A 13,277-nucleotide genomic window follows, 5' to 3' on the forward strand; every position below is an offset into this window, starting at 1 on the left:
CCTTGTTCCCTCTCACTCATCATGCTAGCAAGAGTACCTACGTGTTTTTCTAGATTCAAAATGAAAGCTTGTTGAGTTCTTAATGACTGATCAAACCTCTCATTTGTTTGGGTTTGAGATGTTATAAATTGTGTTTGAGATTCCATTAGCTTTGCCATCATTTCTTCCAGATTTGGCTTTTTCTCTTCGGTTTATTGTGGTGGTTTATACAAGCTAGGTCTTTGTTGATTGAAAGTGTTGTTTTGAGTTGGTTGGTTATTCGGAATTTGTTGGTTGTACGAGTTATTGTTAGGCCCATTTGGATTGTAAAGAATGTTTTGATTTCGATTGAAGTTTGGCCTTGGCGGTTGATAATTATTCTGATAATTATTTCCCGGCATTTGGTTCATGTAGGAAACATTCTCTCGTTGTTCCATGGTTTGCTCAATGTGACAATCTTTTGTTAAGTGTGGTCCACCGCATTGCTCACAACTGATTCATATTGTGTGAATATCTTTAGTCATATTTTCCATTCGTCTCTCGAAAGCATCTATTTTTGTGGAAACGGAATCAAAGTCATGGCTAGAATCGACTCTAGCTGCTTTAGATGAACGAAAAATATCTTTTTCCTGATGCCACTCATGTGAGTGGGAGGCTGTGTTATCAATAATTTTATAAGCTTCAGTTGCGGTTTTCTTCATAATGGAACCACCAGCTGCTATGTCAATGTCTTTTCGTGTAGTAATGTCACATCCTTGGTAAAATATTTGTAATATTTGATAAGTGTCTAAACCATGTTGAGGACATCCTCTCAACAACTTTTCAAATCTTGTCCACACCTCATATAATGTTTCATTTGGCTTTTGCGCAAACGTAACAATTTCTCCTTGAAGTCTCACGGCTTTAGATGCCGAAAAGAATCTTTTAAGAAATTTCTCAACTAAGACATCCCATGTGTCAATCGCTCCTTCAGGTAACGATTCTAACCAATCTTTGGCTTCTCCCTTTAAAGTCCAGGGAAACAACATGAGATATATCTGTTCATCCTCAACTTCTCTGATTTTGAATAGAGTACAAATCCTATTAAAAGTTCGAAGATGTTCGTTTGGATCTTCTTTTGGTGTACCACTATATTGGCATTGATTAGTTACCATGTGTAGCATTTGTCCTTTGATTTCTTAATCTGGCGCATTAATGTCTGGTCGCGTAATGGCATGTCCTTGGCCAGTGCGTGTAGCTCTCATTCGATCTTCCATACTTAGAGGTTCTGTTATTTTCATATTTGAAATTGTTGAATCCGAATCACTAGAAGATACTGATTTAACGGTTTGTGGTTCAGGAGGAATGATTAGTGGTTCTGGATCTTGGAATTGTCCTTGAATATCCCCTGGGTTCTCACTTGTGAAGTCGGGTTCAAAAAATGGATTATTGGAAATTTGAATTGGAGTACTTGTTCGACTAGATGATGATTCTAAAGAAAAATCAACGGCGACAATGTTGGCTAGATGTCTTGATCGAGTTACAGGTGGTGAACGTATGAAAGGTGGTGAACGTTTTGCTCGGTGCATTCACTGAATATCCAATTAGTTATAAAAGATAAAAATTATATAAAGCTATCAAATTAATAGACTTTTCTAATTTTGCCCACGTTTCAAATAGCCAATAGATGCAGCAGGTAGCCAGGACCCTTTAAATCGGAAGCCCACAACTCGCCACTAACAAATCCAACTATTACTACGAACCAGAAAATTTAGGATGTCTATCAATTTAACCGCTTAAAATAATTTTTCGTCGAAGTTTTGAAGAAAAAAAATCTATGTCCTAAAAACTAGAGCGTCGAGAAATAAGAAAGAAAAAGAGTGCGTCGAAAAAAAGTCGAAAAATAAAAGGTCAAAAATAATCGTCGAAAAACAAACAGTCGAAAGATAAAAATAAGAAAATAAAGCATCGAAACTTAAAAGTCTAAAAATTAAATATTAAAAGTTGTGTCTAAAGGTATTAAAGCTTAAAGGAATTCTATATCCAAAACGGCAATAACTTAATTAGGCACTAAAATCTATAATATATTAAGGCGATAAGCGACGTCGTAAAATTCTAAAGCACCTAAATCTTAGTCTAAAGAAAAATCACTTAAGGGATTTTACGGCAAAGCTTAGAAATCTAGAAATATAAAAATAAACTACGGCAAAGTACTAAACTTAAAACTAATTACGAACGATAAAATATACAATATACGAATAAACAATTAAAAAGATACGAAATATAGAAATAAAACTTAAAGTTATGAAAATACAATTTTAATAAAAATATTATTTTTATATTAATATTATATAAAAATATTAAACTATATAATTAATAAAGATATTAAAACTTAATATTACTAATTAATATTAAATTAGATTTAAATATATTAATATGTAAAAACTTAACTAGGTTAAATAATAATAATAATTAATTAAAACCCTAATTGATATTAATAATAATATTAAAATTAAACCCTACGCGTAATAAATGCAGTTTAATGTTTCTGGCCTGTCCAGTCCACTCATGCGACCGCATGAAGTTATAGCCACCGGGTCATGCGATCGCATGGCCCAGGATACCAGAAATGATTCGGGCTTTTAAATCAGGTTCGGCCCAATATAATTTATTAATTACTCTTTTCTCTCTTTTTTTCAATAAAAGATAGCTATTTTTTTTATAAAATAAAAATAAACTTATATTTTAAAACTTAAAATAAAAATACTTTTTAAAGACAAAATCTTAAAAAAATATATATATATTTTTTTTATTTTTTTTAAAATTATTTTTAACACTTATTATAAATACAAAATATTTTTACGAAATAAGAAATATAGCGTTTCAAGCCTTCCCCGGCAGCGGCACCAAAAATACTTGATGTTATGCGAGGTGTATACGAAATAGTTATATTTTTATTATAAAATACGATACAAATTACACAAGTTTTATTTATTTATTTATGGAATATACCTAAACCTTGCTACAACACTTATAGGCAGTGTACCTAATCGTAGAGTAGTGTAGTTTTTAGTAAGTCCGGTTCGTTCCACAGGGAGCTAGTGATACGTACTATATTTTTAACAACTATATTTATAATATATATATACATATATATATATACATATATATACATATATATATATATATATATATACATATATATATATATATATATATATATATATATATATATATATATGGGGCAGGATCAATGGGAAAGTAACTAATCGAGGGGAAGCGGGGGGAAGCAAAAAAAAATTCATTTTTTTTAATTTTTTTTCCGGCATCAAGATCACACGAAAATATGAACATTTAGAAGAGACACTTCGTGATGAATGTTATTATTTAGGCGGGAAAACGATCGACAAAAATAACATTCAAGATAATATTGTTCGTGAAGAATATGAACATTTTTTTCATGTTTTGTGAAGTAAAATTTAGCCCCATTTAGAGTTTAGGGTTTAGGGTTTAGGGTTTAGGGTTTGGCGTTTTGAGTTTATTCCATAAACCCAAAACACCAAACCCTAAACCCTAAACCCTAAACTCTAAACCGTTCGTGTTAAAAACTCAATCTAAATCCTAAATCTAAACCCTAAACCCTAAATTTCTAAACCCTAACATTTAAACCCTATAAAACCTAATATCTAAACCCTAATATCTAAACCCCAATAGCTAAAACCTCAAAATACGCTCGAAAAACACGATAATTGTTATATATTACTTCTTCGAGCATTTTCCCGCCAAAATAAAAACATTTATCACAAAGTGTCTCTACTAAATGTTCATATTTTCATCTCATCTATAATGTTCGTGAAAGCCCAGAGTGCATCCTCCAATTTTATGGACCATTCCTTCGGATTTGATCCTACGGTTTTCTCTAGAATACGTTTTAAAGCTCGGTTGGTATTTTCAACTTGTCCACTTGTTTGTGAATGATATGCAGTGGAGATTTTATGAGTTACTCCATATCTTTTGAGAACTTTCTCAAGTTGATTATTACAGAAATGAGTTCCCCGATGTCTTATTAAAGCTTTCGGTGTTCCAAACCTTGCAAAAAGACGTTTTAAAAAGTTGACTACAACTCGTGCATCGTTAGTTGGGAGAGCTTGTGCTTCCGCCCATTTAGATACATAATCAATGACTACGAGAATGTAGAGATTATTATGAGATTTCGAAAATGGACCCATAAAGTCAATACCCCAAATGTCAAATACTTCACATACTTGAATGACAATTTGTGGCATTTCATCACGTTGACTTATTTTTCAGGCCCTTTGACAAGCATCACAGGATTTGCAAAGAAGGTGTGCGTCTTTGTAAATTGTAGGCCAATAAAATCCAGCATCATAAACTTTTCTTGCTGTGAGTTGAGGCCCATAATGCCCTCCTGTTGGTCCTGTGTGACAATGGTTTAAGATTTGATTGGCTTCATCTCCGAATACACATCGGCGTATTATTCCATCTGGACAACTTTTAAACAAATGTGGATCTTCCCAGAAATAGTGTTTTATATCACTGAAGAATTTCTTTCGTTTTTGGTACGATAATCCTTTTTCAAGGAATCCACATACTAAGTAGTTTGCATAGTCTGCAAACCATGGAATTTCATTATGATCTATCTTCAATAGATATTCATCAGGAAAGTTGTCTTGTATGGCCGATTCATTTAGAACTTCTAATTCGGAATTTTCAAGACGAGAAAGATGATCAGCGGCGAGATTCTATGCTCCTCTTTTATCTCGGATTTCAATATCGAACGCTTGTAAGAGTAAGATCCAACGGATTAATCTTGGTTTAGCATCTTGTTTCGAAAATAGGTATCTAAGAGCAGAATGGTCAGTATAGACCACTGTTTTAGCTAGAACGAGATATGATCGAAATTTGTCAAAAGCAAAGACAATAGCAAGGAGTTCTTTTTTAGTAGTTGTGTAATTTGTTTGTGCTCCTTGTAACGTCTTACTAGCATAATATATAGGTTGAAATCGTTTTTCAATCCTTTGTCCTAAAACGGCTCCCATTGCAAAATCACTTGCATCGCACATAAGTTCAAACGGTAGATTCCAATTTGGAGTTATCATGATCGGTGCATTAGTGAGTTTTTCTTTAAGAATATTAAAAGATTTGATGCATTCATCTGAAAAGATGAATGGAGCATCCTTTTCTAGGAGTTTATTCATAGGAGTGGCAATTTTAGAAAAATCTTTTATGAAACGTCGGTAAAAACCGGCATGCCCAAGAAAACTCCAAACTCCTCTAACATTGGTGGGATGTGGAAGTTTAGCAATTACATCTACTTTAGCTCTATCCACTTCAATTCCTTCCTTTGAAATTTTATGACCAAGAACGATGCCTTCTTTAACCATGAAATGGCATTTCTCCCAATTAAGTACTAGATTTGATTGTTCGCATCTAATAAGCATTCGTTCAAGATTAACTAAACATGATTCAAATGTATCACCGAAGACTGAAAAGTCATCCATGAAAACTTCCATGCATTCTTCTATCATGTCGTGAAAAATCGCCATCATGCACCTTTGAAAGGTTGCAGGGGCGTTGCAAAGTCCAAATGGCATGCGTTTGTAAGCAAAAGTACCATAAGGGTACGTGAATGTGGTTTTCTCTTGGTCTTCGGGTGCTATTGGAATTTGAAAGTATCCGGAAAAACCATCAAGAAAACAATAGTAACTATTTCCGGCTAATCTTTCTAACATTTGATCAATGAAAGGTAAGGGAAAGTGATCTTTTCTGGTGGCGTCATTTAATTTTCTATAATCAATACAAACACGCCATCCTGTTACAGTCCTAGTAGGAATAAGCTCATTTTTTTTATTTGTGATGACAGTCATGCCACCCTTCTTAGGTACGCATTGAACTGGGCTTACCCATGGACTATCAGAAACTGGATAAATTAAACCTGCATAAAGCAGTTTAATAATTTCTTTCTTAACAACATCTTGCATATTAGGATTTAGTCGTTGTTGGCGTTGCACATACGTTTTATGACCTTCTTCCATAAGGATTTTATGTGTGCAATACGAAGGACTTATTCCTTTAATATCATGAATCTTCCATGCAATAGCTGGTTTATGAGCTTTTAACACAGAAATGAGTTGAGATTTTTCATTTTCAGTAAGAGAAGACGATATTATTACAGGTAATTCAGATTCACCATGTAAATAAGCATATTCCAAATGGTTTGGAAGTGGCTTTAACTCTAATGTCGGAGGTTCTTCTATCGATGATTTATATCGATATCTGTCTTCTTCTTTTAGCATTTGAATTTCTTCTGTTGTTGGTTCATATCCATTAGCTATTAGTGTAGCTAACATTTCAGTTTCATCAATTGGTTCAGTTCCTTCTCCTAAAGAACATTCTCCTGTTCCTTGTAATTCTGGAAATTCTTCTAACAATTCTGCATGTGATTCTATAGTTTGAATATAATAACATGTATCATCTGCAGATTGCGGTTGTTTCATTGCTCTATCAACTGAAAAGGTAACACTCTCGTCCTCTATACTTAGGGTCAGTTTCTTACCGAACACGTCTATTATTGCTTTAGCCGTGTTTAAGAATGGTCTTCCTAATATGAGAGGAACTTGAGAATCTTCTTCCATGTCCAGAACAACAAAATCTACTGGAAATACTAAAGTACCAACTTTAACTAGCATGTTCTCCATTATCCCTCTAGGATATTTTATTGATATATCGGCTAGTTGTATGCTTATTCTTGTTGGTTTCAATTCTCCAAGGTCTAGTTTAGTGTATAGTGAATACGGCATTAAATTTATACTAGCACCTAAGTCTGCCAATGCTTCTATTGAACTAAGACTACCCAGAAAATATGGAATTGTGAAACTTCCTGGATCAGATAATTTTTCTGGTATCTTATTCAACAGCACTGCTGAACAATTAGCATTCATAGTAACGGCCGAGAGTTCTTCCATTTTCTTTCTATTTGAGATTAGATCTTTCTAGAATTTAGCATATCTAGGCATTCCTGAAATCACATCAATGAAAGGAAGATTTACATTTATCTGTTTAAACATATCCAAGAATTTGGATTGCTCGGCTTCAAGTTTCTCTTTTTTCATTTTACTCGGGTAAGGAAGTGGTGGTTGGTATGGTTTAACATAAGGTTTAGCTTTAACTGTGTTATCTTCATTAACCTTTTCAACTACCGGTTCTTTTTCCTTATCTTGTTCAGGTTGTGGTTCTTGTGGAGTAGGAATAGCTTCATCAGAAATTACAGGTATTTCAGGTGGTTTAAGTGTTGTACCACTTCTTGTGGTAATGGCTTTAGCTGTTTCATTCCGGAGGTTAGCATTTGTATCACTAGGTAAACTTCTCGGTTTTCTTTCACCTATTAACCTTGCTAGGTTACTTACTTCTTATTCCAGATTTTGAATAGAAGCTTGTTGATTTCTAAATGCTTGAGCATTTTGTTCATTGGTTTGTTTCTGAGATGTGAAAAACTGTGTTTGAGATTCAACTAGCTTCTTCATCATATCTTCTAAATTCGGCTTTTTATCATCGGTTTGTGGTGGTTTGTTTTGAAAATTAGATCTTTGCTGGTTGTAAGTATTGTTGGATACTTGTTGATTACTAGGACCTTGTTGGTTGTTGTATGGAACATTTCGGTTATAATTCTGGTTTTGATTGTAAATTGGTCTTGGCGGTTGATAATTATTTCCAGGCCTTTGGTTTATGTATGAAATATTCTCTCTTTATTCCATTGTTAGTTCAATACTGAGACAATCTTTTGTCGAATGTGGTCCTCCACACTGCTCACAACTAATTCGTATTGAGTGTATATCCTTAGTCATCTTTTCCATTCGTCTCTCGACAGCATCTATCTTTGCGGAAATGGAATCTAAGTCATGGATAGAATCGGCTCTAGCTGCTTTAGATGATCTAACGATATCTTTTTCTTGGTGCCACTCATGTGAGTGGGAAGCAGTGTTATCAATAATTTTATAAGCATCAGTTTCGGTTTTCTTCATAATGGAACCACCAGCTGCTATATCGATGTCTTTCCTTGTAGTGATGTCGCATCCTTGGTAGAATATTTGTACTATTTGAAAGGTGTCTAAACCATGTTGCGGACATCCTCTTAATAACTTTCCAAATCTTGTCCACGCCTCATATAGAGTTTCATTTGGTTTCTGTGTGAACGTAACAATTTTTCCTTGAAGTCTTACGGCTTTAGATGCCGGAAAGAATTGTTTAAGAAAATTTTCAACTAAAACGTCCCATGTATCAATCGCCCCTTCAGGTAACGATTCCAACCAATCTTTGGCTTCTCCCTTTAAAGTCCAGGGAAATAACATGAGATATATCTGTTCATCCTCAACTTCTCTTATTTTAAATAGTGTGCAGATCCTATTAAAGGTACGAAGATGTTCATTTGGATCTTCCTTCAGCGCACCACTAAATTGGCATTGATTAGTTACCATGTGTAGAATTTGTCCTTTGATTTCATAATCTGGCGCATTAATGTCTGGATGAGTGATTGTGTGACCTTGGCCAGTGCGTTTAGCTCGCATTCGGTCTTCCATACTTAGAGGTTCCAGATTCCCCTTAATTGAATTTGTTGAATCTGAATCACTAGAGGATTCTGATTTAATGGTTCGTTCCTCAACAATCTCTGTCTGAATGATTGGTGGTTCCGAAGGAAAAATTAATGGTTCAGGATCTATGAATCGTCCCTGAATATTCTCTGGATTCTCAATTGTGAGGTCGGGTTCAAAAAATGGATTATCGGAAATTTTAATTGGAGTACTTGGTCGACTGGATGACGATTCTAAAGAAAAATCAACGGCGACAATATTTGCTAGATGTCTTGATCTGGTTACAGGTGGTGAACGTACAAAAGGTGGTGAACGTCTTGCTCGGTGCATTCACTGAATATCCTATTAGTTTTTAAAAGGAAAGAAAAATTATATAAGTTATTCAATTAATAGACTTTTCTGATTTTGCCCACGTTTCGAATAGCCAAAAGATGCAGCAGAGGGGCAGGATTCGTTTGGTCTCAATATAATTGAGTACTGTTTGGCTCCAATAACCCGGTCCACGTACAAATCCAACTATTACTACGAACCAGAAAATTTTGATGTCTATCAATTTAACCACTTAAAATAAATTTTCGTAATTTTAAGAAATTTAGAGAAGAAGTATAAAAAAATTCTATGTCCTAAAAACTAGAATGGCGAGAAATAAGAAAGAAAAAGAAAGAGCGCGTCGGAAAATGTAGAAAAATAAAAGGGTTGAAAAATAAAAGGCGTCGAAAAATAAGAAAGAAAAAGAGTGACTATAAAACTTTAAAACACTCGACTAACCCAACCTTATTATTATTACTAACTTAAAATTAAAATTGCAAATTGAGATTACTAATTGGAGTGATAATTGATACATAGGTAAAAGGCGTCGAAAAATAAAAATAAGAAAGTAGCGCGTTAAAACTTAAAAAGGAACTAAAAACTAAAAAATTATCCCAAATGGCAATAACTTAAAAAAATACTAAAACTTAGATAGGCGTCGCAAAATTCTAAAGCACTTAAATCTTAGTCTAAAGAAAAAGCACTTAAGGGATTTTACAGCAAAGCCTAAAAATCTAGAAGTAAAAATAACTATGGCAAAAACTATGACTTAAAACTAAATACGAACGAAAAATTACAAAAATTACGCTAAAAACAAATAAAAAGGGACAAAATATAAAAATATACTAAAAGTTGTAAAAAGTACAATTTTTTATAAAAATATTATTTTTATATTATTTATTTAAAAGTATTAAGTTTATAATTTATATAAACTAAATAAACTAAATATACAAATTAATTAAAACTAAACTAAACTAATTAAAAATTAAAAACCTAATTAGGGTTTCTAATTAAATAATAATAATAATAAATACTCCGTAATTAATGCTTACTAGGGTTCTGGTCGTGTCAGACAGGGCGGCTCCGCGAGTTGCGGTTCCACCTGGCAACAAACTCCGCGAGTCGCGGAGGATGTAAATTCAAACCAGTAGCAGGTTTAAATTCGACAGTTTTACTTTTTTTTTATGTGACGTTTTGCTTCGGCGTTCCCCGGCAGCGGCGCCAACAATACTTGATGTGCGCAGAGGTGTATATGAAATAGCTTTATATTTTACTAGGAAAAACTATTAAATATGATACAATTTTACACAAGATATTTATTTATTTATAGAATGGATATACCTAAACCTTGCTACAACACTTATAGGTAGTGTACCTAATTGTACAGTAGTGTAGTTTTTAGTAAGTCCGGTTCGTTCCACAGGGAATCTTTTAAACAAAGCTTAACGCTATATTAGTTTTAATTTATAAAAATACAAATATATAAATAAGTAATATTATTATTATAAAGGGGGGTTTTTACCGTTTAATGACCGGTTTGTCAATTTTTAAAACTTTAGTCGCAGATAAAACCTAATGTAAAATATTAAAAATAAATACAAAACTTAATTTAAAGCGTAAAGTAAATAACGATAATGAAATTGCGATAAATAAAAGTGCGATAAAATAAAATTGCGATAATTAAAAAGTACGATAATTAAAAGTGCAATTAAATAACAATAAATAAAAGTGTGATAATTAGAAGTGCAATTAAATATAAAATAAAGGAAATTAAATATGAAATAAAAGAATTATGCTTATTTAAACTTCCGTAATCATGATGTTTGACGTGTTGATTTTAGTTTTATGCCCATGGGTTAATTGTCCTTTGTCCTGGATTATTCAATATGTTCGTCTGGTTTTTGTCCATAACAGTCCATCAGTCATAAATATAAAGTGTGAGTATCCTCGTCAAATTATCCTTATACCCGAAGTTAAATATTCCAACTAATTGGGGACTTAAACTGTAACAAGGTTTTAATACTTTGTTTAATAATTACACCAGATTATCGACTGCGTGTAACCCAAGGTTTTAATACTTTGTTATAAATTATGCCAAGTGTCCTTGTACATAATTTCACCCCTGTTTTAATAATTCTAGTGACTATTAATCCATTCCCGTGTCCGGTTAAATGAACGATTATTCGTACATATAAATATCCCGCCCATCGTGTCCGATCGAGTGTATATGGTTATTTATAGGGACGTCCAATTGTAAATATTTATATTAAAATTAACAAACTATCATTTAGTTAAACAAATATAAAGCCCATTAATAGCCCATAGTCTAATTTCCACAAGTGTCGTTCTTTTGTCCAAACCCCAATTATGGTACAAAGCCCAATTACCCAATTTTAATATTTTTAGCCCAACATCATGATTACTTCGGATTAAATAAGCATAATAATAATAATTTAGCTACGAGACATTAATGTAAAAAGGTTGAACATAACTTACAATGATTAAAAATAGCGTAGCGTTACACGGACAGAATTTCGACTTACACCCTTACAACATTCGCTAACATACCCTTATTATTAGAATTAAAATTAAAATTAAAATTAAAATATATATATATATATATATATATATATATATATATATATATATATATATATATATATATATATATATACGTTGATAGAGAGATTGATAAAAGGATATTTAAAACGGATCAAATGTGTTGGCTTTTATAGGCAGTTTCAGAATTTGGGGCTCCGCGAGTCGTGGTATTTTTGCACTACAAACTCTGCGAGTCGCGGAGTTCGTAAATCCAGCTCACACAAGTTTGGATCCTAGTCTGCCGACGGTTTTAATATATAAATATAATATATATATAATTTATATAATTAATTATATATTATATTATATTTATATACATAGTTAACTTGTAATTTTTAGTCCGTTGCGTCGAGCTTTGAGAGTTGACTCTGGTCCCGGTTCTGGATTTTCGAACGTCCTTGCGTACAATTTAATATCTTGTACTTTGCGTTTTGAATCTTGTACTCTTGTAATTCTGAGACGTTTCTTACCAATAATTGGAACCTCTTTGATTGTATTTTGTACTTTTGAGCTTTTTGGTCGTTTGCGTCTTCAATTCGTCGAATCTATCTTTTGTCTTCACCTTTTATTATTTAACCGAATATCACTTGTAAATAGGACAATTGCAACTAAAAGCTTGTCTTTCTTGAGGAATAATTCTATGAAATATATGTTCATTTTTAGCATTATCAAATATTCTCACACTTGAGCGTTGCTTGTCCTCAAGCAATATAGTCTTGAAATATACTAGAATCACTTCTTTATTCTTCACAATTTGTACATCAGTGATTTCTATACGGCGGTATAAACAATGGTAGTAACGATGTGATTTACAGTCTCACATGACTATAAAAATTTAGATCCTTTAAGAAAATTGGATCTTTATGAAAACATTTGATCTTTTGAAAATTAAATCTAGCTTTTACCCTAGATAAGTTTTTCGGAATAACCCTTCACCGGTGTTTGCAAATTCTTTTTGTGGGTTTGGTGGGTTTCAGATTTGAAAACTTTAGCTCAAAACTTGTGGTTTTGTGTCACCCACTTACTAACCTTGTATTGAGAAAGCAACACGTCCAGTTTACTTGCTCCGTATATTACCTTTCGGTAAACTACCGTCCGGTTGTAAAGGAAAGCGTTGAACAAGCAACTGTTAAGGCAATGTCCCCTGACATGCTTTTAATTATGGTCTATAACGTATCGAACGCAATTACTATCCTTTGTAGGAGCAATAGTAAAGCTCACCCTTATAATTTTTCGGTCTGGCACAAGGTCCTGTCTTTGACCATGCTATACAACCACCGTTCTTACGGTTGACACCCGATTTGATTCAGGTGACCTAATGAATTCCAGGTGAATTCCTAGGATTTTACGTTCAATGGTAATGAACGCATTGAAAATGGGTTCTTAGAAAACAAATCGGTTTGAAATTTTTATCAAAATATTTTCTCGTTCAAGCTCGAGTTTAGATATCATTGAATTCCATGAGTTTGTAATTCTCAATCTTTAAGGTCAATCTCTAGGATTGAGTAATATCAGTCTTAAAAGCTGATTTTTGATCTTTAAGGAGATTATCCTTTCTGGGGATCTGATTCATTAGTCTTATCCAGCTAATTTGCACGGCGTCCTCCCCATTTTACGAGACAGATCCTCTCATGGTTAGGATAAGTCTGACCACTTGGCGACCCTGTTTTATGCTGAGGTCCGTGGATTTTTTGCTAATTTTAGAGATGACTTTTCTAGGTTTTTCGTCAACCTACAACTGGTCTGGACGACAACTTCATGACCTAAATCAAGAAGCGCGTTTCTTTTTCGGAAGACTTT

At 33.2% G+C, this 13,277-nt stretch overlaps 1 non-coding gene across 1 annotated transcript; it reads left to right on the top strand.

The window, feature by feature from the left end:
* The first annotated feature begins 768 nt into the window (after positions 1-768).
* Positions 769-875, top strand: LOC139903380 (small nucleolar RNA R71). The gene has a single exon (XR_011778203.1). It is a non-coding gene; the product is annotated as a small nucleolar RNA R71 (small nucleolar RNA).
* Positions 876-13,277: the final 12,402 nt, after the last annotated feature.

Source organism: Rutidosis leptorrhynchoides, chromosome 3, assembly GCF_046630445.1.
Source record: "Rutidosis leptorrhynchoides isolate AG116_Rl617_1_P2 chromosome 3, CSIRO_AGI_Rlap_v1, whole genome shotgun sequence".
In the NCBI taxonomy this organism is placed as follows: domain Eukaryota; kingdom Viridiplantae; phylum Streptophyta; class Magnoliopsida; order Asterales; family Asteraceae; genus Rutidosis; species Rutidosis leptorrhynchoides.